The following is a 26,512-nucleotide window of genomic DNA, read 5'->3' on the forward strand; positions in this document are numbered from 1 at the left end:
AGTGGAATTGGTTCCAAGTCCTAGCTCCAGTTCCCTCCTAGCTCCAGCCAGACATTGCTGGATGCCCCTGCTCTGCCAGCTGATCCCCAGTGTGTGAGAAAGGTCCGATCCAGGGTCTGCTTATGCCTTCTGAACAGCTCGTGATGTGTGAGCGCGCATCAGCATTGAATAGCTGAGCTAGTGAAAGGCAAAGATGTGTTCCTTGGCCTCCCTCTGCTCAGCTTTGGGCCAAGGCAGGGAGCAGGCCTGCTGTCCTGTGGCTGGTCTCTCCGCTAAGGTGCTTGTGTGTTCTCAGAAGCCCCAACAGAAGGTGGGGATACTCAAGGGCTGGTAGTTGCAAAGCAGAGGACGAGGGGCGGGCAGGCTGCTTTCCCTTTCCCAGGCAGTAGTCCTGGTTTTGGCTGAGACAGAGTTAATTCTCTTCCCTGTAGCTGGTGCAGTGCTCTGTTTTGGCTTCAGTCTGAGAGCAATGCTGGTAACACACCAGTGATTTAGTTGTTGCTCAGTAGCACTTATCCTGATCAAGGACTCTTCAGTCTCTCATGCTCTGCCAGTGAGGAGGAGCACAAGAAGCCAGGAGGAAGCAGAGACAGGACACCTGACCTGAACTAGCCACAGAGGTATTCCAGACCACAGCATGTCATGACCGGTATAGAAACTGGGTGAGTTGGACGGAAAGGACCGTTTGATGCTGGATCAGGCTGGGTATCGGTCAGCGGATGCTGAGCAATTGTATTGGGCAACACTTGTGTTTTCTGGATTTTCATTTCTCTTTTTCTGTTGCTTCCTAGTATTATTATAATTTCTGTTATTGTTGGTGTTGTTTATATTATCACTATCTTTTACTTGCTTTCAATTATTAAACTGTTCTTTTCTCCACCCGCAGGTTTTACATTCTTCCGATTCCCCTCCCCATCCCACCCAGGGGGTGGGCGAGCGGCTGCCTGGTGCTGAGCTACCAGCTGGGTTTAAACCAGGACAGAGGGACACTCCAGTTTGCCCTCATCTGCCCTTACCTGGGGCACACGGTGTGCGGGAAGGGAATCTCCTTTACACAGACACCACAGGAGCCCACATTCCCTCAGCCACTCTGCTCACTGTGGTGATGCAGCCGGAGAGGATCCAGGCATGCGGCCGCTGGCAGAGGAGAGGGGACACAGACACAGACACACAGAGTGCAGCTTTGCTGAACGGGTTTATTGATCATGAGAGGGAAACGGCCCAGGGCTCCCAGGGGATCAGGTGGGGTCCTCCAGGGATGACCATCTCCTCATGGTGCTGGAGGGGGACACGATAAGGAGGTCACCACCACTTCGGTCCTGAAAGACAGATCCCTAAATGAAACACCCGCCCGCGGTGTCTGCTGGAACACGAGAGGGGCCTTGTCCCCGGTGTCTCTCTGCAGAGACCTGAGGAAGGAGAAGGGAATTGGAGACCCCAATATGCCTGGGATAGGGCTTGGCTCCTGTGAGATCCATAGGGCACCCAGACTCCCTTACAACAGGAAGCCTTGAAACCTCCCAGAGCCCTGCCCAGCCCTCACGGTCATCCTGGGGGTCTGTATGGCACCAGAGCCCTTGCCTGGCCTGCACAGTGATCCTCTGGGTCTGCTGAGCCCCGCTGAGTGCAAGGAAAGGCAGCTCTGTCCAGCTTGCCCTGGCACATGGATCATGGACAGTCCCCTCTGTTTCCCTTTTCCATACCCAAGCTCTGGCCACCCCTGAGGGCTCAGGGATTTCCTGGGCCTCAGAATCCCTTGTGGGGCTGGAAATGCCCTGATGCTGCTCACCTAGACACGAAGACCTACAGCCAGGCGTTTCTGGCGGAGAAGCACCAGAGGAACCTGGGGAGAAAGGGAGGGTTAGGGACACGCTTGGGTGCACTGGGGTGTACTGGCAGGCAGGGAAAAGCGATGAGCAATGGGGTCCTTGGAGAAGGTGCTTTCAGGGAGAAATGGGGTACAAGAATTTGCATGGTGGTACACAGAAAGCAATGGGGGTCCTGGGGAAGGGGTCACCTGGGTGCATGGCCGTGTATTGGGGCATCCTGGGGTGCTTTGGGTTGTAATGGGATGGATGGGAGTGCAAGGGGGACCCAGGGGAAGGGGGCCTCCCTGGAAAAACACTGGAGTGTTGTGGCCGTGAGGGGGGAGCATCTGGGGACAGCAGAACTCATGATACCTACCTCAGGCTTCTACCCTTCCTCTATTTCGAGTTCCCCCTGTAGAGAGACCACAAAACCTCACTGGTCACTGGTATGTCCCCAGTACCAGCAAGGGACCAGCAAGGGATGGGAGGCGTAAACTGCCATCTAGTTCCCCAGATTGGTTGCCCTCTAAGTCCACCCCAATACTCACACTCAGGCCATAATCTCCACTTTCTTCTAAGACTGCCTGGGAAAGAGAGCAAAGAGCTTGTCTGGATTGGACCTCAGTGGGGCTTTGTGTGGGGCACAGGTGTCCCCAGCCTCCCCAGGCCCACAGCTTCCCTCTGGTCTGAGCAGGAAGATCCCTTCTGCTCCCCCCCACCCCATTGCTCCAAGTTTCACCTGGGATACCTGTTCATGCAGTGACCAGGGGTGGGGACAGAGGTAAGGACAGCCTGGAGAACTAGGGGTCTCCAAAGGGGATGGGGTGACTGGGACCCAAAGATAGGGCACTGGCGTGAACTAGCCAGGCTGATAGCGTTGAAGGGACAGGACCGTGTGGGATGTTAATGTGGGGTATAGGAATTCAGGTGCAGAGGATAGGGGGACTTCAAGTGTGGTGGTTGGTAGAGGCAGAAGGCCGACTGCAGAGGACCAAAGTGAGGGGACTGGGAGAGTGTTTGGGAGCTGGGGTTCAAGGAAGTGGCTTTGGGGACATTACCACAGTGGACAGGATGAAAGGTAAAGGACTGAGGGGGGCGACGTCCCAAAGGCATTGGGAACGATCAAAGGGAGGGCATCTGGGGACCCTAGGTAGGACACAGAGGAGATCCCAGGGAGGGGATGCCTGAGGGGACCAAAAGGATGAAGGGGCCCAAAAGGGAGGGGTGTGGGGGCATCGAGAAAAGAAACCGTTTGGGGCCCTCCGAGCGAGGAGATAGATCCGACCATGCAGTGAAGAAGCTGGGCTCTGGGTATCAGGAGCTATACTGCTGGGAAGCTTGGGAACAGACAGAACTGTGGAAGGCAGAAAGCTGCATCGCCTGGGGCTTCTCCCTTTCCTCTTGCTTGGGAAAGGGAGAAGCCAACTCAAGGGGTTTCGTGCTCACCACTGTGATTTCATCCTGCAGGGGAGCTGATGTCTTGCAGCCAACACCTGTTCCCAGCCTTGAGCCCCTCCATGAGGCACTGGGGACTCACCTGAGCATCTGCTGGGGTGCACAGCAGGATGGTGAAGAGCAGGGCCATGCTGAGCACTGCGACCTTCATGTTTCTCTGCGGTGTGGTGAGTCCTGGATGAGGCTGGAGAAGGTGAGGGGCAGATTTATCCCTCCCAGAACTCCTCCTTTGCCCCCAGGGCAAAGCCAGACTTGGCAGAGACACCAGCCCTGGCAGCAAGCCCGGCCTAGGCGCAGTCACCCCTGCCTCCAGCATGGCTTCAGCCACCTTTGCCGGCATCAGTCCAGCTTCCTGCACGAGGCAGCTGGACATGCAAGTGCCCAGGCATCTGGGGGTGGTGAAGGGGAACAGACAAAGGACCCCTGACAGCCAGACATCCTACAGTGTCTGCCCACTGCTCCAACACAAAAGCACCCTCCAACAGCCCCCCAAAGCCGGATCCCCCTATCTCCCAGTGCCCCTCACCTCCCAGCACTACCATCTCCCAGTACCGCCTACCTCCCAGGACTGTCCTTCCCCCCAGGACTCCCCCAGGGATGATGCTAGCCTCAGACCAGGGGTCTCTAAGCAGAACTGTCCCTGCCCCCTCTCCATCCCTTGGGTAAACAGGGGGCTGGGAATGACCCCTCTTCCTGGGGCATCAAGGATCCCAGCATTAGGGAACACTGGGAGGTGGGAGGACAGCTGCGGTGTACTGGCAGGTGGGGATACTGCCGGGTGACTGCGACCTTCAGTCACGGGAGGCAATGGGGAGCACTGGTGAGTGCTGGGCACTGGGAGATGAGGGTTCAGCTTGAAAGCGTGCTGGGGTGGTCCCGATGCCCAGCTCCAGCCCACCCCATTTCCCACACATTGCAGGCCCCAGCCTGGTCTGGTCCCCAGCCACAGCCTCCCCAGTGCAGAGAACAGAGCAGAATATCCCCTGCCCTGGCCACCAGCCTGCCACTGCCTGGGGCCACCATACCCACCCCGATCACTGGAGTCCCACTCTGCAGAGCTGCCTCCAGATGGGGGGTCCCAATGACTTTGTCCCCAACAAGGCTCTGGCTCCAGCCACGTCCCTGGGTGGCACTCAGACACTGGTCACCCAAGGCCCGTGTCCCCAAGGCATGTCCCTTCAATGCCCTCATCCTTGGCCAGGCCAGCTCTGTCCCCGAGCAGGATGTGGCCATCCAGAGGGACACCGAGAAGCAGGCGCTTGTCCTCAGGCAGCCACTTGGAGCTAATTGCAGGAACAAGAGAGCTCTCATGGCAACAGGAGAGATGTTTGTTCTTGTCATCCCTCCTCTGTGTGTGTGTGGCTGATAAGCTGTATTTGCCCAGGGCCAGTGGCACAGGAACCTGTCAGCAAGAGCATGTTGTTGCTTCCAGCATGTTCTGCAAGTTGCCGCTTCATGAGAATGCATAATGGGGGGCTGAGGGGGAACCTGGAGAGGTTAAGCCAGAGTGGCAGAGCCCACCAAGGAGGGCAGTGAAAGAGAGGGGCACCCTGGCCATGAGGCTGCTCCCCTGGGACTGCCCTCACCTCTGGGCTCCAGCCTGTTCCAGGGGAGTGAGGAGCCCCAGTGAGGGTGAGTGTACGGGGTGCCCTAGATCTGCTCCTCCCTGGTGCCCCCAGCACTGCCCTCCTTGGTGGGAAGGCCGTGGCTCGAGGGTGTGCATGGCTGAGGATGACTGGCTGTCGTCATTCCATGTCTGTGCCTCAGCCAAAACCCTGCAAGGTGAGGACGAAGGGAGAGGAGCAGCGTGAGCAAGGCACAGAGCTCTGACAGCATCATGTCACTTGACTGGAGCTAAACACTGCCCTGTGAATGCAGCACAGCCCTTCCCTGCATGCTCTCTCCCAGGGCTGTGTCCCCCGCAGGAACAGGGCTTTCCCCAAGGACACAGCCCACCTCAGCACTCCCCTTTGCAGTGCACACAGGTGGCTTCTCTGAAGGGTGTAGCCAGAAAGGCAGATGCTCTGCGTGACCTTTGCCATGGGGTAAATACCACAGAGGAGTCTCCCAAAACACCAACAGTTAAGGAGAGAGAATGACGAATTACGCTCTGAAAGAATCACAGAATCTTAGAAGTCAGGGACCTCTTTGAATAGGAACCTGGAGGTGTTATGGGATGTGCTCTGGTGGCCAAGCTTGTGCTCACTGCTGGGGGGAGCCACGGAGAAAAGGCTGAGTGGGAGGAGGGCTCAGGACTCACCCTGCTCCCCTGGGACAAGCCCTGTCTCAAAGGGTCTCCCAGAGCTGCCCTGGGACAGGACCTTCCCTCAACCCTCAGGTGTCACGCAGCACGCAGGAGCACACAGAGAGGGGCTGTCCCTGGCGGGGACAGGAAGAACTGGTGAGATGAAGCTCCTCTCTTGGGCCCAGGACCTTGCTGCTCTCCCCACACACCCCAGCGCAGGGGTCAGCCCTGGGTGGGGCAGTAAGGGGGAAAAGCCTGGCGGATGTGCCCCATGGAGGGGACTCGCTGAACATGGGCAACCGAACCTTGCCTGCTTCTTCCATGCTGAGCTGTAACCGATCTCCTCATACACGGCCTCAGGGAAGGGCTCCCAAGCTCTCCCAGAGCATCTGGACAGTGGCAGAACTGTCCCAGAACAGGCAGAGAGGGGACAGGAACCCACTCTGCTCCCCCAGCTTTGGTCCTTTGGGCATTGCCTTAGCAGAGGGAAGTGACAAAGTCCCACAGTGTGCAGCCGAGAACTGGGAAACCCTCTGGCCCAGGCAGCTGCTGCCATTGCGGACGCAAGCTGTGCTGCCCAGGAGGGTCCCGTCATGCAGGGGTTGGCAGATGGACACAGAGTGGTTGTAGGGCATGATGGTGAGAAGATAAAACTCGTCTGTGCTTGAGGAGAGAAAGAAAAAGACCTGGGCAGCACATCCCAGGAAGAAGATGGCCCTGGTGTTCCAGAGGGAACTGGCAATCGGTTTAGTGACAGTGGTGGACATGGGGCGCAGGTCCAGCAGGGGAGGTCGAGGAGGAAGAAGTACATGGGGGTGTGGAGGCACTGGTTGCAGGCTGTGGTGGTGAGGATGAGTTCGTTGCCCAGGAGCACAGCCAGGTAGATGCCGAGGAAGAGTCAGACATGCAAGAGCTGCAGCTCCCACGTGTCTGCAAATGGCAGGCGGAGGAAGCGGGTGACGGAGCTGCCACTGGACATTTGCTGCTTCTTGTTATGGGGGCTTTCCAAAAGGGAAAAGACAGTGGCAATTTAGGGGAGAATTCTCTGAGTGAAACCTAATGCATTTCTCACAGAACACCCTGAAACTGCCTCTTCTCTGGTTTCAGGAAGACTTTTGGCAGGTCCCTTCCATGAGCTCTGGTTGCTGCAGGCTGAGGGTGTCAGTGGAAAGAGGGGGCTCTGCTGGGGGCTCTGGCAGAGCCAGTCCTGCCCTCCGGCAGTAAGGAAATAGGAACATGGCGGGAGCGCCTATGGGGGTGTTGTGTCAGATGAAATTCAGACGAGATATCAAAGAGCTGTTCAGAAGATCTCATCTGTCCATCAGCTTTGGTCTCAGCTGTCCTGTGCTGGGTCTTTCAGCAGGAAGATGACTTCCCCCAGACTGCTCCAGCACACAGCCCCTGGGGTGCAGGCACCCTGCTTGGAAGGACAACCCTGGGTACCCCTGGCTGCACACCCCTGAAACCATCCCCGGGAGAAGGCAGCCATCACACACACCCCTTTGATGGTGCACTGGGGAACCCGGTGCTTCTCCAGCCCCTCTACTGGGAAATTAAAAGGGGGAGCTCACAAGCCCCTGGCAGCCCCAAGGAGCTGTCCCAAGGATTGTTGGTGACCCACATCCGCTGCCTGCAGGCTGCCCTGTAGCCATGTCAGCGGGTGCTCCTACCCATCCCCCAGTGGTCCTTCCTGCACACCCTACTTTGGAGACAGATCTTCTACACCACTCTGATCTGACAAACCATTTATCCCTCCTCCCTCTTTTTTATTTGTGTTCTTTTCCTTCTCTGGTTTCAGTTGAGGTTTTCTGGTTTTGCCATCTTTCCATGAACCTGCACTCGATAAATGCAGGTGTAGGCTGTGTTTCCCCAGTTGCTCTTCACGGTAAGTTTGATGTGTGAAAAGGCTCTCTGTGTGTTCTGTGAAGAGAGTGACAAGGAAACTGAGGCGTTAAGTGTGACGGTGCCGTTGACGTTTCTGCCCCTGCCAGCCCTGCTCCTGCTCAGGAACAAGCTTCCAAAAGCGGGTTGGAGTGGCTGTAGGCACCCGAGGCTCCCTGCTGGCAGCGGGGCTCCTGCAGAGACTGGAGGCATGGGAAGGGAGAAGGCACCCTCTGCAACCTGGCCTGCTGGGGACTGCACCTCCCTTCCCTTTGCCCCTTTCCCTCTGCGGCTTGCTCCGTGCTGACAGAGAGGCTGGGGAGGCCCTCCTATGCGTGAGACAGGTGGTGTGAAACCCCATGAAGCTCCCGCTATCCTCTCTGCCTGCCTTCCTGCTGGCAGGTGTGAGGGCACCAGGAGAAAAGGGACGTGTTGTGCTGGGAGCAAAGGACACTGTCCAGCCTGTCAGCAGGCCACAGGGTGGAGCGACAATGCTGCCTGGCAGCTTTCCCCACCAGGCATCTCTATTTCTCCTGGCACGAAGATGTTGCTTTGGTGGAGAGGCCCTGTGTGCAGCTGGCTCCGCTGAAGGCAGCAGCTGCAGCCAGGGCTCTCTCAGGACTGAAGCTCCCACGGGAACAACCCTGCCCCTGCAAAGCTGTTGCTGCTACCACCACCGCAGGCTACTCAGCCCTCCCAGCTCCACCACACCTCCCCGGCAGTGGTCCGGGCCCCTGTGCCAGGGGAGAGAGCATTCACGCTCTTCCTGCCACGGACTTGCAGGCACTCCTGGTTTTCTCCTGGGCATCTTGCCCTCCTGCGTGGACCGTACCTTCAGAGGGAAGGTTTGAATGGCCTCTTTTGCCACGTCGTACACGAACATCCCAAGGAGAGTTTCCTCTTCTCTGTCCACATTCACTCCCTCGAGGAAAAAGCACAAGGAGGAAGGAGAGAAGCTCAGGCTTGTTCCAACAAAGAGGATGTTTGTGTGTGCTGGATCGGCACATGCTGCGTGGGCTGTTATCTACTCAGCCTCTCCTGGGGCTCTAGCAGCAGTTAAGCACTGTCTCTACCTTGTGTTTTATTCAAGGTGCTCTCACCAGAATGAGTCCTGAGAGGGATGGAACCTCTAGACCCCCTGAAGTATCCTGCAAGTGCGCTGCAGGGCTTAGGAGAAAGCAGGACACGAACCTCCAAGGATGCACAAAGCAAGCAAGTTCCAGTCACAGCTTTCCCCCAGGGCCACATGCCAGCCAGCAGCACCCAGCAGAGACTTACAAAGACAGCGATGTCTCGGGGGGCACTGAGGACGGTCCCAGATGGAGAGACCTCTTTGTAGATGTGCTGCACGCTGACAGCAGTCAGATGAACTCGTGCGGGCAACCTGATGACCACCTGGCCCTGGTGCCCTTGTAAAGGCCAGCACTTTCCTGGCGAAATATCCGGCTGCAATCAGAATGTGAGAGCAATGAAAGGTGAGCCCACGTTCAGTTCAACACAGCTGCTCATGTAGCTTGAAGCACAGGTGCTGGTGTGTCTGGGGGGTCTATTCCAGCTTGAAAATGAGGCACGTCTGGGGAAATGGGCAAACGCAGCAGCCTCTCGGTATTACGGAAAGAGGAGAATCCCTGTTACTAAGCCAACCTAGTCCGGGCCTTACAGATACACCTCTGTGCCCAGTGGCTCTGCAGAGGACCCCCTGCCTCCCACCCCAAAAAGGTACTGTTAGGGGTGAGTATGGAAATGAGGTCACCAGGGAGAAAGTCGTTCACCCAGCCGTGACAGAGGACTGTGGGCAAGATGCAGCAGCTGAGCTCTGTTCCCCTCCTGAGGGGAACCACTGCTTTCTAGCAAGCCCAGCCCTGAGTTCAAGCTTTGGTTTCAGGCAACAGATCAGCACTGTGGGCTTGAGCATCACCACTGGACTGAGAGGACAACCCCTAAGGTCAGTCCCCAGCTCCACAGGAAGGAAACATGCACCGGTGATTTCTGCTACAATACCTGCAAAATCAGATCAGGAGAGTTGGGAGCGTGGAAGAACCGTGAAAGCCTGCAGACCCAATTCTCTTTGCAGTCATAAGTCTTTGAAGTTCTCTGCATGTCAATGATGGCACCTGTAAGGAAGGGAGAGCAGGTGACTGCAAGAGGCCACAGAGTAGGACCCCGTGCTCAGACCCTCTTTCTGATGCTGCTGGACAGCTCCGTGTCTGTCAGTCCTCTCCTCATCTCCATGCTGGTAGGGGTGCCAGCTGCGCAGGACGGCAGCACCCGTACGCCTGGTGTCTGCTCCTCTCAGCACCACAAGTAGAAGGTCTGAGGGTGCCGGTGAATGTCAGCAGACCAAAGCTGAGGGCTTGCTGTGTGGGCAATAAAGGATGAGCCATCCGTTCCCTTTCCAAATGCATTGATGAGGAAAGGAGCCCCTCCATCAGCCCTGGAATGTGTGTGGGGCAGTGCCAGAGGCACCTGCGCAGAGGTGGGACCAGGAGGGAATCCAAGAGAGCCACTGCCACAGACTTGCTCTCGGACCTCATGAAGCTCCCCTGCTTTCAGCTCCCCTGCTTTGGAGAGCAGCACCTGCAGGACATCCTCCTTTGGGGAGTGCTACAGACAAGTGCATGGCAAGGAGAATGGGCTGCTGTGTCCATACCAGCACTCTTCAGGGCCCAGTCAGATCTTTCGACGTAGATTTCCGAAGCCAGCTCCAGCGCTGCCTGGTTCACCTCCTGACTCTCCTGGGAAAGACGCAAACAAGCACAGAAAACGAGCACATCAGCAGGCAGTTCAGCATGGCTGCCAGCACCCAGAAAGGCAAAGGGTCAGTGTCAGAAACACAAGGCACGCCTTGTCCAGTAAGCTCAGAGCCTGCAGCTGACGTGAGTCACGAGCACAGTATCTGCGGCCACGACCATGGTGTCCTCACTCCCTTTGTCCCACCTTCCTTGCTCAGGCCATGCCCACGATGGCTGGCCATGGGAGAGGGCCTGGGTCTCACTGCTGCTCAGGGCCCAGCCACAGCAGCCGGAGGTGCCCGTGCCAAGGGAAGGCTGTTGGAAGACCCGCATTGCCTAAAGCACCAGTTATCCTGGGCCCAGAGAAGGGCCTGGGCAGTGCCACAGCTCACCCAGCAATCCCCTGGCAAAGGCTGGCTTGCTGCGGCCAGCAGGCTGAGCCCACTACTAATCCCAAGGAGTGCTTCCTCAGGGCTTCTGCCCAGCCAAGCCTTCTTCTCCAAAATGCAGGGTTACCTTCTTCAAACTGCTTATCTCCACCTCCAGATGAGCCATCTCCTCCAGCAGAAGCTGCAACTTTTGGGTTTGCTCTGTCAAAGAGGTGTGCAAATTCCTGCAGGAACAGGAAAGCAGACGTTGTCAGAGAGCAGCCCATTCCCTTGGGAGCGTCTGAGCTCAGCAAGGAGCAGAGACACAGGGGCTTTCTGCTTTGTGAATGCTTCCCTTCCTCCCCAGGCTGAAAGAAAGGCAATGGCCAGAGGGAAGTACGGGAACCGTGGCTGTTAGAAAAATGGGTGCAGGTAGCACGAGGCTGTACTGGGTTCAGCTGTAGCAGTCATTTTTCTCCTTCTCAGTAGCTGGTGCAGTGCTGTGCTTTTGACTTTCAGCCTGGGAACAGCGCTGATAACACCGATGTTTTTAGTTGGTGCTCAGTCATGTTTACTCTGACCAAGGACTTTGTGAGTCTCACACTTTGCCAGGGAGGAGGGGAAGCCGGGAAGAAGCAGAGACAGGACACCTGACCCAAACTAGCCAAAGAGGTATTCCATACCACAGCACTTCATGCCCACTATAGAAACCCAGAGCAGTTACCCGGAAGGGCTCGATCACTGCTCTGGTCGGGCTGGGTATCGGTCCGCGGATGGTGAGCGGTTGTATTCTCTTCCCTTGTTATTCCCTTCATCATTATTGTTACTGGTGGTAGCAGCAACGGTTTGTGTTATACCTTAGTTACTGGACTGTTCTTATCTCAGCCCATGGGAGCTACATTCTTTCGATTCTCCTCCCCATCCCTCGGGGAGCACGGGGAGAGAGAAGAGGGGGAGTGAGCGAGAGGCTGCGTGGTGCTGAGTTACCGGCCGGGATTAAACCGTGACAGGTTGGCTGATGCTTCTGCACAGATCAATTCCAGCCCAGGAAACATCTCTTACCTCAGCATCTTTGTTTCTGCTGCAGATGCCCATGTCAGATCCTGAAAGGGAAAAACGCTCTGTTAGAGTATCCACCCCCAGAGCTGCTGGGGCTTCTCAGGAGAGGCTTCCCTAGGAAGCCCCAGCAAAAGCTGCTGCTTCTTTGGGTCACTCTGTGTGCACACAGAGAAGCCCATGATTTAGCCAGCCACTGTCAGCACTGCTCCCTTGCAGGAGCTGCCTGTCCCAAAGGATCACCAACCTCTCTCTGTGCCTCTGCCCGCATTGTCCACACTGGCAGGGAGGTCCCACAGTAAACACCAGCTGCAATACACATCAACAAGAGACAGTTACTTGACCTGGGTTGCTAGTGATCCCTGCAGCACCGTGGTCTCCTCCTGGTTGCCTTGTGGCTGGGGCAGCAGGTAAGCCGAGGAGGTGGGGAACATGGGGTGCAGAGAGAGGACGTGCCTCTGACTGGAAGCCATCACCACAGGCTTCAGGGCACTGTGTAGCCACGATCTTCAGGTGTGCTCGGTGACCCAGAGCTATTCCCCATTTCCCCTTACTGCTTCTGTGAGCCCCGAGACCAGGCTGCATCAGCCAGGAGAGGTATCAGGAGGGGCATCAGTCACCCTGCACAGCCCCTCTGGGTATCCCCCCGTTCAGGCTTGGAAATACATACTCCCTTCTCTCGCAGGCTTGCAGACTAAGCAAACCCTTTGGTTCTGTGGCCAGTGCAGCAGCATGGCTGGGAGGCTACCAGTCTTACTGGTAGCTGAAAAGCAAGTCCTTGTCAAGGACGCACTCCAGAAGCACTTGGACCCTGCGAGTTTCCACACGTATGGGCCAAAAAGAAAAGCTGGCATCCAGCACAACCAGGCTGTTACTCTCAAATGTGTGCTCAGGCAGACTCACCAAGAACCATCAGAAGCAAGAAGATAATGAATTTCAAGCACCTCTTCTTGTGCACGGCCATCTTTTGCCTGAAAAAGGAGGGTGTCCTATGTCTGTCAATGAGCCAGGTTTTGAGCAAAGCAGCGGCATTACCACTTCCAGGCAGGAAAGCCACTGTTTTGGAAGCCTGCTGCTGACAGACAGCTGCCAGGGAAGCGCCCAGAAGGAACACTTTCTGTCCACACCTTTCAAAACTGCCAGCAGCTCTTCCCCAAAAGAACTTCCAGGACTCACTACTCCCAGAAAGTAAAGAGGTTGAGCAAATCAAGACTGTTGGCTCTGCACCCCTGCATCTGGCTACACAGCAGTTTGTCCTACCATGACCAAAATCTGGGCCTCTGGCGAATGTGTGGCAGTGAGACCGCCCAGGGGCTTTACTCTTGGCTCTCCCTGAGAATGGCCACAAGACGAGCAGTGCTCGTGAGAGTGGGAAGCTGGCTGAGGAACACCCCTTGCTCTCCCCTTTGCTTGCACTGGCCCTCAGACGTCTTCTTGCTCCCCGTATCCAACACAGAAACATGTAGTTACATACATATTCCTCTCCCCATCTTTGCTTTACAGCAAAGATGCAGCCTGCAGTGGAGGAAGAGCAAGAAGTTGGCGGCGGCAGCAGCAGTCCCCACTGCTTGAAGCACAGGCGGCAGCACAGCCCAGTTCTCACCCCCTCCCTCCCTGCACCCTGACCCCTGCAGCATGAGGCTACTGCCTCCCCAAAAGCCCAACAGCAGAAACAGGTAGTACATACACAGTGAAGATGCACATGATCAGCAAGTATCTCCACGGGGATGCAAGGATACTTGCTGGGCGGCAAACAAGGCTGAAGACCGTCCCTGGGCAAAGAAACCAGAGAAAAGTTAGGCCTCTCTCTTGAGGTCTCTTCTCCAGGATGCTCAGCCAAGAGTGTTTTGGCTCCCTGCAGGGAGGCAAGCACCGAGTCCTAGGCACCACCTCTCTGGGGTGAAGAGCAGGGCAGCCTGCATTTCTCCAGCCACTCGTGACATTTTGCCAGGCTTGTGGCACAGTGCAGCTCTCGGAGCTCACCCCCAAGGACTCTGCAGCAAGAACCAGTGCTGAGCTTACTTGCAAGTGCTGTGGCCTTGTCATGACACTTTGGTGGCCCTCGAGCGGATGAGCTGGGATTGGACTGAGAAATGCGTTTCGTCAGCTCCACCTCTGTGAAAAGGCTCCTGTGGGAGGAAGAGAAAAAGATGCCAATTGCTCGCAGCGCTCACGCTGTGAGGACCAAGGCCCTTGCCAGATCTAAGCCTGTGGAAGCCTCCCAAGAGATGTTCCAGCTGCAGCAAGAGAGGACAGCACAGCTGGGCTGCTTCCAGGGGCCCCCTCTCTCCTTTCCCCAGCCTTTGCTTTACAGGCCTGCAGTGGAGGAAGAGGAAAAAGCTGGTGGCAGCAGCAGCAGTCTCCACCACTGGAAGCGCACCCTGATAATACATCTAAAACCGCTCCTACAATGCTCAATTGTTTTAAGTGACTCGAGGCTTGCAAACTCAGCTAAAAGTAGCCCATTCATACCATGGAAACACATTATAATATATACATGTGCTTCACAGAGAACCAGCTCTTGCAGGCAATCAAGAAGGACATCTGACACTGCGGTGTGGAGGATTGCTACAGCGAGAAAAAGATGAACTATCACATCTTCATCATCCTCCGTGTGACCTTTGGATAACCCGAGGAAGACAAGAGAGAAGTAACGACCCCTACGACCGCCAGAGCGAGCTACCGTGCATGCTCTAGTAGGTTGCAACCTACGTCAGTTAATTCTGGGAAGAAATTATGCACAAGGTTCCTGGGAATTATAACGTATATGAATGAGATGAATTCTCATAAGCAAGAAATCTGTAAGAATCGACATGCACGTTTGGTGGAGCAATTCCCCCATGCGTCGGGTGCCATAATAAATAATGCCTGCTTTTTAATGCTACATTTGATGAGAAAAATGAGCACGAGCTGGCTTCAGTGCGCGCTCACAGCCCAAAAAGCCAACCGTATCTTGGCCTGCATCAAGAGGAGAGCGACCAGCAGGTAGAAGGATGTGATCCTGCCCCTCTCCTCTGCTCTCATGAGACCTCCCTTGGAGTATTGTGTGCAGTTCTGGTGTCCTCAACATAAAAAGGACATGGGACTGTTGGAACAAGTCCAGAGGAGGGCCACGAGGATGGTCAGGGGATTGGAGCACCTCCTGTATGAAGACAGGCTGAGAAAGTTGGGGCTGTTCAGCCTGGAGAAGAGAAGGCTGTGTGGAGACCTCAGAGCAGCCTTCCAGTATCTGAAGGGGGCCTACAAGGATGCTGGGGATGGACTCTTCATCAGGGACTGTAGTGAGGGGACAAGGGGTAACAGGTTCAAACTTAAATAGGGGAAGCTTAGGTTATATGTAGGGAGAAAGTGCTTTACTGTGAGGGTGGTGAGGCACTGGAATGGGTTGCCCACGGAAGTTGTGAAGGCTCCATCCCCGGCAATGTCCAAGGCCAGGCTGAATGGAGTGTTGGGTGATGTGATTTAGGGCAGGATGTCCCTGCCCATGGCAGGGATGCTGGAACGAGATTATCTTAAGGTCCTTTCCAGCCCTAACTGTAGGATTCTATGGCTGGTGTTAAGGAGTCTTATTCTACCGACTTTCGGTGACGCCGCAGCACAGCCTGATTCTCATCCCCTCCCTCCGTGTTCCCTGCCCCAACATGCCTCTCAGCAGCTCCTCTCAGTGGCTGTTCACACAGGGGGCACGGACTGCTGCCCCAACCACTATCCCGCACCTCTTTCCTGGGGCTGAGCTCTCCTCCCCATGCAGCCTCCCTCTGTCAGTCAGGCGGGTCCCAGGAGACCAACCTGAGGTGCCAGGGGCTGGGACCCCCCTCCCCGGGGCAAAGCTGGGCCCCAACCCTCACAGTATAAGGAAGCCCCTGCTGCACACTGCCTTTTGGCTGGGAGAGCAAGCCATGCTTTCAGCCAAGGCCCACCAGAAGGGGGCTTGGCAATGCACAGGGCTCTTGTGCAGAAGTGGCTGTCAGCTTCCCCATGCTGATCCATGACCTGCTGGCTGTATTAGGCCATGTCCCAGCTACCGTCCTAACCTGATGCCCCAGGCACGAGCGGCCAACTTCGTACCTAGTCGCCTGGCGGTGGCTCTGCCCTGCAGTCTCTCCTACTGACTGCTGGTCAGTCTCGCTCTCAAAGGAGATGTTTAAGGCCCCTTGGCCTCTTTTCCGTGATGCCTTTCTCCTTTCCATCTCTGGGCAAAGGCAGCCTCCCTGCTCAGCTCTTCCTCCTAAGCCTCAGCAATCTGGGCTCCTCAGGCAAAACCAGCTCCAGCAGCAGCTCCGCGCTGCCTGTCCACAGGAGTGTCCCTGCTCAGGGCAACAGTCACGCGCAGCTGTGGGCTCTCTCCCTGCCCCACCACGCTGTATGGGTGCCCAGTTCTATGATGTCACAGTGGGGCTGAGCAGGGCTCCCTCTGGGCTCCCGTGGGGCAACATGGAAGTTGCCTGCTCCTTAGGAACAACTTGCAAATAGCTTCATTTGACTTGGCTTTCACAAAGTGGCCTGTGCTTGCCGTAGGATTGTTAGAAACTCAAAAATGCTTCTTGTAAAGGCTCAGCTTAGACACAACAGTGAAGCATCTCTTTATTTCAAGTTTTTGCAAAAACAGGCCTTGTAGTAAGGAGGCACACCCTGGTCACAAGGCTTTTATGACCTTTTGATGGCCCACCTCCAACCGCAGAGTCCCTCCCTTGTTTCCCTATTGGCTAGGTACTCCAAGGTTTACAGCCTGTCTGAAGTGCCTAAGTTACCCACACCAAGTCCACCCCTGGGTACAGAGTGCATTACTTCCTTTGAGAGCTCGCTACCCTCCCACCCCCGACCCCGCCTCGCCAACCTGCTTGTGTGGGATGGCTTCCCTACACTGTAAGCACTAACCCAGCTCCTGCCAAAGTTTTCACGCCTTAACCGCCATCTTTCGGCTAACTGCAAAAACAAGACTTTAATACTTTTTACAAGATTATTGAGAAAAGAAACTGATGCACGGAATGAGACTCTACAACTCAAAGGGAGTTACAAAGCAGGTATGTTTATCATGGCGCCGGCTGCAAGGGGGGTCACTCCTCCTAACTTGCACACCGAGGGGTTAAGCAAGCAGATATTTATTACACACAAACATGCATATTCATTTGTGATAAGCACATAAATGTACTGGCTTTCGCAAATCATAGGTGTTGCTATGTGGATGTAACTGTATGAGTTCGCAGTAACAGAAACAAATCTCACTAAATGTGAGATATATGGAAGTGATTCGTGTCAACAACTCAGAAGTCCTAGTAATTATTGTACTTTGTGTGGAACAATGATTTTTTGTGATTATTGTACTTTACGCAAAGAATATGATGAAAATCTCTGTCAATGCCATTGTGAAGTGGGGAAAGAAGGAACGGAATAATCCCTTTGGTTAACTGTATTATTGTGAAAGGATTATGCTTTGTTAAAGTTGCTTAAATGCTCTGAGGGAGAAAAAGGGGGGCGGTTGGGTAAAAGTTATATCCTGTTACAAAACGTTGTGAAACCTATACATTGAACAAATGAGCATATAGGAGATGGAGGTTAAGATAGTGGCTAGGCTGGTGACAGACGCTTCTCGAAACTTCTCAAAACTCCTCGACGATGTTTCTTCACCCGGAGACGAGACCCCAGCAACAAAAGGGAAGCAAGAAGATTGACAAGAGCATTACGGGAAGGAACCTGTAGAGGGGAAGCATCCATATTTGCATATATAAGTACACACTTCTTGCCTGGGACATGGAAAGAACTGACAGCACAATTTTGAGGTAATGATGCTCTACACTGTTTATCTAATTCACATTGATATTTTCCTCAAAACAGAAGCTCAATGTCTTACAGGGTTCAGAACATAACTTTTTTGGTTAATTTTCAACTAACGGATTTTGCAGGAATTCATCGAGGATTCATGCACAGAGAGACTAGAAATGACTGAGACGGCTGTAGGAGAAATACAGTGTTCTAAATTATCTAGCTTCTGCTTGGCATTTACAGTGAATGCTGAGTATTGAGGCAGCTGACAGAAAAACAAAGAAAAAGGCAGGGGGAGAGATTGCATCCCCCTCCTACAGAAACTGGAGTTGTACATGCGTAGTTTCAGCCACGACCGCTCTTCAGCAAAAACAAAACAACTCTGTGTGCATCTGATTGCAAATAGGAGAAAAAATAATAAGGGCACAATCACATCCAAGAACATAGATCTAGCCCACTGCATAATCACAACCTGAAATCAAACCTGACATTTGAAATCACTGCTAATATTTACTGAAGGGCTTCTTTTAGGTTCTTTGTTTACCATGGGGGTTGGCACAATACCAGTCATTACAGACACTACTCATGCCACACCGCTTTTCTGGGTTTCCTGCTTGTTGAACATTCCTTCATACTATGTAATGAAATGAGAAAAAATTAATCCAGCCTACTACGCCAGGAATTTTCTCATCATGTGGTAAAGAGTCATGCTTAGAATCTTACAGCCGCAGCAGCAAGTGCTGTGTATCCATGTTTGTCAGCTATGTCTGGATGAGCAAGCCCGTTCCTCAGAATCGCAGAGACCCCATCATAGTCTCCTCTTGCTGCCTTCTTAATTAGCTGCTCCGAGGCAAGTTCTCTGGGGCCTGAAGGCCCATAAGCATTGCGGGCTCCACTGAGAATGAGGTTGACATCTGAATTGAACTCCACTTGACAGCGCCTAGAAAAGGAGAGAAAAGCACAGCACATTTAAGCAGCTAGGTACTCTTGGACCACTACTGCAGCTAAAGAAAATGCATCAAGAATAAAATATGCTGGTCCGCAAGATGGGAAAATAAGGCCAGCTATCATTTTAAGAGCTATTTTAGATAGTGTGAGCTTGCTTATATTAATGGGGTGCTGGCAGTAGCATATAGATTTTATCTAGACAAGTTAAAAGTATTTTAGTAGATGTTTGATGGACGGGTAAGAAAACAAAATCTAACTACCATGTGTTTTTATGACCCAATTTATCATGCACAGTCATGACATTTGTTTATGATCTAATTTTCATCACCTGCTTTAACTATGACTATAAAATATACATAGGTATACTATAAAATATACGTAGGTAGCTTGTGTTGCTATCAGAAAAGCAAACAAGGAAATCCTCCATGGGCTCAAAAAGCATCTGCACATACAAGTACCAAGCTACATAAAAACTGATGTGCAGTTGGCAGTTCTACTAGCTGTCGACTTTTTTGTTACAGCGTATTTTGAATAGCCTTGAAGAAGAACAAGAGTCAAGACAACCACAAAGAGTTATCAATATCCATATTTTCAGTACTTTTGAAAACCTGGCGCTATGCTTCCCCATATTTTTATTTCTATGCCAGACTACACTCTCAGGACAGCGAAGGTCAGAACAGGTCTCTACAGCCCTTGACTCCCAATTCTTTTCAAAACTGGACTTCCAGAAACCCTGACTTGTTAATGAGTAATGGGATTATTTTTCTAGGTGTGACCAGGATAAACCCAATGTTTAACTTAAAGGAATAAAATCTATAAATTGAGAGATGAATATGTTATTTGCTTCCTTTTTTAACAAAAAACAACCCTTATTGGCAACTTGTAATCTCAAGGCCACAAAACCCAATCTCGAGTGCAGCTTTTATCCTGCAACGTAAATTTGAAAACAACAAACACCCATGGGTAGTAATTGTTAAAAATCCACACATAATAAACAAATCATCAGCAGTTACCTCTGCTTATACACGTGCATCTACCTTCTAACCAGCAGGGAGGTTACATTTGCAACAGGCCAAGGGTCCTCCTCAGGCAGCTTCTTCTGAAAATACAGAGCATCACACTCTCCAGGAAGGAGTGAGTCAGAGTAAGACGATCCATGTTACGAGAATATGCAAAGACTCCTTCAGGTAAAATATCCTTATCATCAAAAGGGAGATGTTTATAGCTACGGAGAAATGGGTCTTCCTCAAGTGAAATATATGCCTTCTGAGATCTGTCATCAGTGTACCTGTAGTGCGCTGGATAATCCAAGACAGGAAAATAACCAGGTACTTCAGTACATAGCTTAATTAGATGATCTCTGAGCCACAAGCCAACATCCTGACAGCCATCTGGATAGCTCTCAACCCCTGGTCCAAATCGCTCATCAGATTTGTACAGCCCCTTAAGAAACAAGTAAACTCACGAGTATCAGTCAGAGATCAAACAATTTGTACAGTTAAAGTCTGGATTGTATTTAAACCAATCTGGCTGCTTTTGGCCTTACTGGTCCACTTACTATTGACAGAGCAATAACTGCCAAAGCCAATCTGAACAGCAAAGCCTTCACGTTCACTTTGGTCTATTAACAGCAAACACAAATCTTCCAGCACACGAACAGTGGAAGGCCCTAAATTTAACTACAGTAGGATGTATATGTTTAGATTACAATTCCTGATGCTTTTAAGGCCTAGGCAAGATTTTATTTTAATTTTATTCTGTGATCAATTTTAGATTGCAGCCTTTTGGTCCAGGACAGGTTTTTGGTTAGATTTTACTACCTTCTCAAAACAAACATTTCTGAAACACATCTGGCGCAGACACAGATTCTGGAAATGGCACGTTTCTTTTCTTACAATGTAACTAAATTTAGGGTATCTATAGTCTTGCAAGCATGACACGACATGCCAACGGAAGAGTCTCAGCAGCAAATAGTGCACTACAGGACAGGAGTTTCAGTCTTCCTACAAAAGGTATCCTAGTTTGACCTTGACACTGTGGTAGGTAAGGTATAAACATCATCAAACTCAAGCAGACTCGTGTATCTGGACCACACAGATGGTTCAAGACAGGTTCACACTGAGCTATCACAACCTCAAAACAGCCATTTGGAGCAAAAATCAGCAACTTCACACTGAACTGTTTAGCTACACAGATAAATGAGTAGGCCAAAAGCACTATCACTGACAGAATATACTGGCAAGAATAAAATTCTGAGTATGGTTATGATCTCAAGTTTCTCTGTTTTTCCCCGAGCTTTAGATTTTACATCATATACTCAAACTAAAGCTCTCCTAAATCTGTAATTAATGCCACATTATCAACACTGAGCAAGAATGCTGTGTTCTTGTTGATGTCTCCTCAGTGTTGATTGGCCCTCTAAATGCAAACACTGTTATGTTCACAGTATCACAGTATGTTAGAGATTGGAAGGGACCCCAAAAGATCATCTAGTCCAATCCCCCTGCCAGAGCAGGAACACCTAGGTAAGGTCACACAGGAATGTGTCCAGGCGGGTTTTGAATGTCTCCAGAGAAGGAGACTCCACAACCTCCCTGGGCAGCCTATTCCAGTGTTCTGTCACCCTCACTGAGAAGAAGTTTCTTCTCAAGTTTAAGTGGAACCTCTTGTGTTCCAGTTTATACCCATTACCCCTTGTCTTATCATTGTTTGCCTTTGAGAAGAGCCTGGCTCCATCCTCGTGACACTCCCCCTTTATATATTTATATACACTAATAAGGTCCCCCCGCAGTCTCCTCTTCTCCAAACTATAGAGACCCAGCTCCCTCAGCCTTTCCTCATAAGGGAGATGCTCCACTCCCTTAATCATCTTTGTCGCCCTGCGCTGGACTCTCTCCAGCAGGTCCCTGTCCTTCTTGAACTGAGGGGCCCAGAACTGGACACAATATACTAGATGCGGTCTCACCAGGGCAGAGTAGAGGGGAAGGAGGACCTCTCTCGACCTACTGACCACCTCCCTTCTAATACACCCCAGGATGCCATTGGCCTTCCTGGCCACAAGGGCACAGTGTTGGCTCATGGTCATCCTGCCATCCACCAGGACCCCCAGGTCCCTCTCCCCTACACTGCTCTCTAACAGGTCGTTCCCCAACCTATACTGGAACCTGGGATTGTTCCTGCCCAGATGCAGGACTCTACACTTTCCCTTGTTATATTTCATCAAGTTTCTCACTGCCCAACTCTCCAGCCTGTCCAGGTCTCGCTGGATGGCAGCACAGCCTTCTGGCGTGTCAGCCACTCCTCCCAGCTTAGTGTCATCAGCAAACTTGCTGACAGTACACTCAATTCCCTCATCTAAATCATTGATGAATATATTAAATAATACTGGTCCCAGTACTGACCCTTGAGGCACTCCACTGGATACAGGCCTCCAACTAGACTCCGCCCCATAGACTACAACTCTCTGGCTTCTGTCCTTCAGCCAGTTTGCAGTCCACCTCACTACCTGATCATCCAGGCCACACTTCCTCAATTTAGCTATGAGGATGCTGTGGGAGACTGTGTCAAATGCTTTGCTGAAGTCAAGGTAGACCACATCCACCGCTCTGCCATCATCCATCCACAATGTTATTTCCTCATAAAAGGCTAGGAGGTTGGTCAAGCATGACTTCCCCTTGGTAAAGCCATGTTGACTGCCCCTCATAACCCTCTTATCCTTGACATGCCTTAAGATGGCATCAAGGATAAGGTGTTCCATCACTTTCCCAGGGATGGAGGTGAGGCTGACCGGTCTATAGTTACCTGGGTCCTCCTTCTTGACCTTTTTGAAGACTGGAGTGACATTTGCTTTCCTCCAGTCCTCAGGCACCTCTCCCGTTTCCCAAGACTTGGTAAAGATGATGGAGAGTGGTCTAGCAATGATTTCCGCCAGTTCCCTCAGCACCCGCGGGTGCATCCCATCTGGACCCATGGATTTATGGATGTCCAGATTGCTCAACTGGTCCCTAACCCATTCCTCGTCGACTAAGGCAAACTGCTCCAGTGACCTGACTTCATCTGAGGTCTCAGGAGTACAGGGCTCTTCAGGACTGCCTCCGGCAGAGTAGACTGAGACAAAGAAGGCATTCAATAACTCTGCCATCTCTGTATCTTCTGTCACCAGGGCACCCATCCCATTCACCAGTGGGCCAACCTTGCCTCTGGTGTTAGTTTTATCAGCTATGTATTTGAAAAAGCTCTTTCTGTTGTCCTTGACCCCTCTGGCCAGATTTAATTCTAAGGAGGCCTTAGCCATCCTAGCTGCCTTCCTACATCCTCTAGCAGCAGCCTTATATTCCTCCCGAGTGGCCAGCCCCTCCTTCCATGACCTATAAACTCTTCTCTTCCACTTGAGCATACCCAGCAGTTCCTTATTTAGCCACGCAGGTCTCCTGGCCCTCTTCCTTGACTTCCTACGTGTCGGGATGCTCTGCTCTTGAGCTTGGAATAAGCAATTCTTGAATGTCAACCAACTATCTTGGGCCCCTTTACCTTCAAGCAGCCTTGCCCATGGGATTTCCCCTAGCAATTGCTTGAAAAGGCCAAAGTTTGCCCTGCTAAAGTCCAGGGTTGCAATTCTACTTGCTATTGTACTGGTCCTACCACACAAGATCCTGAATTCCACCATCTTGTGGTCGCTGCAACCAAGGCAGCCCTCAACCTTTACTGCTTCGACCAGACCCTCCTTCTTAGTGAGGATGAGATCCAGCAGCGCTCCTCTCCAGGTTGGCTGATCCACTATTTGGATGAGGAAGTTATCATCCATACACAGGAGGAACCTCCTGGACTGTGGCTGGCAGGCTGAGTAGTCCTTCCAGCAAACATCAGGGAAATTAAAATCCCCCACGACGACCACGTCCTGTGACTGTGAGGCTGCTCTCAGCTGCTTGTAGAAGGCCTCGTCAACTTCCTCACCCTGACCTGGTGGCCTGTAACAGACACCCACAACAGTATCGCCCCTGCCAGCCTGCCCCTTAATTCTCACCCACAGACTCTCAACTCGCTCGTCCCCTGTTCCTGGACAGAGCTCAGTACATTGCAGCTGCTCTCGCACATAAAGAGCAACCCCACCACCCCGCCTGGCTGGCCTGTCTTTCCTGAAAAGGACATAGCCCTCCATGAGTATATTCCAGTCACGTGAGCTGTCCCACCACGTCTCTGTAATTGCCACCAGATCATAATCTCCTGACTTAACACAGGTCTCCAACTCCTCCTGCTTATTTCCCATGCTGCACGCATTGGTGTATAGGCATTTCAAGGAGGGAGCTGAGCTCACCAATTTCACCCTAGGATTATAGGAGGCCTCCCAGTCTTCATCAATCCTAGAGTGCTGCCCCACAGCAGTGGGAAACAGTTGTTTCTCTCTATGTTTTAGATTATTTGAGGAATTGCAGAGATACCCAGGGATCAGCAGGAACAGGTGGGCACTGTTCCCCTACACTTGGGACTTGTCAGATATACCTTTTAGGAAAATAAAGAAGGACTGCAAGCTCTTAGAAAACAAGATTTCCAGCTTCTACTAGCAATATCAGGGCTGAAAATGATGCAAACCAGCCAACTAGCTACCTGGAAACTTCAGAGTGCTATCTTCACAGTTTCCTAAAATGCAGTGCTTTTCCAGTTTCTAATTCATCCTAATATGCCTTTTGAGAGTACTGTCTAACAAATAAGCTCTTCATCAAAGAAGGAGAATAAATACCCAAATTACATACATCAGATACGTGAACAAGAAACTTTTCCAGGCAGCACTGGTGAGGCTGCACCTCAAATACTGTGTTCAGTTTCAGGCCTCTCACTACAAAAAAGGCATTGAAGTGCTGGAGCTGGTCCAGAGAATGGCAGTGGAGCTGGTGAAAGGCCTGGAGCACAAGAGTGATGAGGAACTGGGGGTGTTTAGCCTGGAGAAAAGGAGGCTCAGGGGAGACCTTACCACTCTCTACAACCACCTGAAAGAAGGCTGTAGTGAGGTGGGGGTTGGTGTCTTTTCCCAAGTAGAAAGAGAAAATGGCCTCAAGTTGCACCACAGGAGGTTTAGTCCGGATATTAGGAAACATTTCTTCCCTGAAAGGGCGGTCAGGTCTTGGAACAGGCTGCCCAGGGAAGTGGTGGAGTCACCATCCTGGAGGTATTTAAAAAGACATGTAGATGTGGCACTTACGGATATGGTTTAGTGGTGGACTTGGCAGTGCTGGGTTAATGGTTGGACTTGATGATCTTAAGGGTCTTTTCCAGCTCAAATGATTCTATTATCATCTCCTTCGGTATTTCCCCATGGGAAAGTTGAGTACAGAAGCTAAGCTGTTGAAATAGCACCCTAACTCATGGGAGATCAAAGCATGACAATTTTGCTCTAAAGAACTAAAATACTAAGGGAGCTACTCGGAAAAAAAAAACAACCAAAAAACACCAAACCAAACCAAACCACTGCTGACTTTGAAAGGCACAGGAATTGCAGTATTAGCACAGCAATTTCCCAGTTCCCTGAAATTTTCTGACATCCTTCCATTCCAGCATCCCATAGGCTTCTACACGGCCAAGATAAAGAGCTCCTGTGAATTTGGAACCATCAGGCCTGTAGTTAACCCCATTTCTGTGGCGGTGGCCTATGTACAACTTTCCCACATATCTCTGTAATCCACAAAAGAGGACAAGACAAGAAGAATGATACAACTGATAGGACAAAAATAAGTGAAATTGCATTCTTACTGCAGCAGAGCAGGACTAACAAGATGCAGGCAACTGACACACGAAGAGGATGAATCTGTTACACAGTTAAGACTGGGCACAGTCTCAATGTCACTTTAGTTGTGGGCTTCAAAGCCCAGCCAAGATTTTACCAATTTCTCTAGAAGCTCTTCCATCACATAGCAATCAGTAGTCCATACTACTTCAGTAGATGTATCTCAGTGTTCATATTCTCATTGCTAAATGACAGAGGAGAAACCAACATCTATTCAACCATTCAACAGCTGTCCTAAAGACCGGTATGCCAATATACCTTCAGCATTCTGCATTCAAAACAAAAGGTAAAAGTCTTCAACTGCCAGATGCATGTGAAGTGACTGGATTATTAAAACTTTACACACCACTTGCTTTAAAAGTGCTCCAAAACTGCCACTTTAACCCTTCCGGAGAACGCACTGATGAAATTTTGTACCATAGGCAAACAAAGTGCTGGGCTGTATGAAAGTGGCTGATGCGCAGTAAAAAAGTTGTCCATAACCCCCTCTCTTCTGTGAAGAAAACCTTAGCTACCAACCTGCTCATCTGACTGTACCTGACTGAAATCTGATCGTCATTGATTTCAGTCACAAACACTTCAAGGTATTCACCACTTTGAAGCAAAACCAAGCATTTGGAAGATATTTTATATAAATCAATCAAAAATTGTTAATTAAAAGCAAAAACCACTTAAATAACAATCTCAATTCTTCACTTCTTCTGTTGCATTAAAAATAATCATAAAGTATGCAGCCCTGCCACAGTCTTGGCACTTTGTGGCATAAAAGGAGCGACTGCCCCTGGCTTAAAACAAAAGAACATTATGGTGCTAATAACAGCACTCACAGCAACCATCTACCATCTTCTCTGGGACTGAGGACAGACTGAGTGGTCCGAGGGAGAGAACAGAGGGTGTTATGTGAAACCGTGGAGCTCAGTTTTTATTTTCACAGTGGACGTGTTACCAACCCAGACACGGACTGACAGGAACACCAAGAAGAGCAGTGAGGGCCGATTCCCCAGGTGAACGTGCTCTCAGACATCACACGGATGCTGTGAAAGCTCTTGCCTTACTCAGAATAAGCTCAAACTGAGTTTGGCACCAGTAGAGGGCGAGCAGGGAGAGAAAGCCCAGGGAAGGCGGCATCCGAGCCGCTCTTCTTCCAAGGAGGAAGCAGGGCCTCCAGACCGCCCCTCCCCTGCCCACGGACGGGCAGGGCTCCCAGCGAACACACGCTGGGGGACACGTGGCCACGGCGCATCACCGACAGCCGTCCGGGGCCCGCGGAACGCTCGTACCCGGGTGGCAGAGCGGGGGGCCTCCGGCGGTCTCTCCCCGCAGCCCAGCATCAGCACCCCGCACGTTGCCGGTCCCCGGCCCGCGGGGCAGGCCCTGCCTGGAGCTGTGGCCACAGCTAGCCGCCCTCGCCTCTTCCGTGCCCTTGGCCGCCAGCAGAGCGAAAACTCGCCCCACATCGACGGCCATAGCCGCGCCCC

The sequence above is a fragment of the Psittacula echo genome (genome assembly GCF_963264785.1).
Source record: "Psittacula echo genome assembly, chromosome: 18".
Lineage (NCBI taxonomy): Eukaryota > Metazoa > Chordata > Aves > Psittaciformes > Psittacidae > Psittacula > Psittacula echo.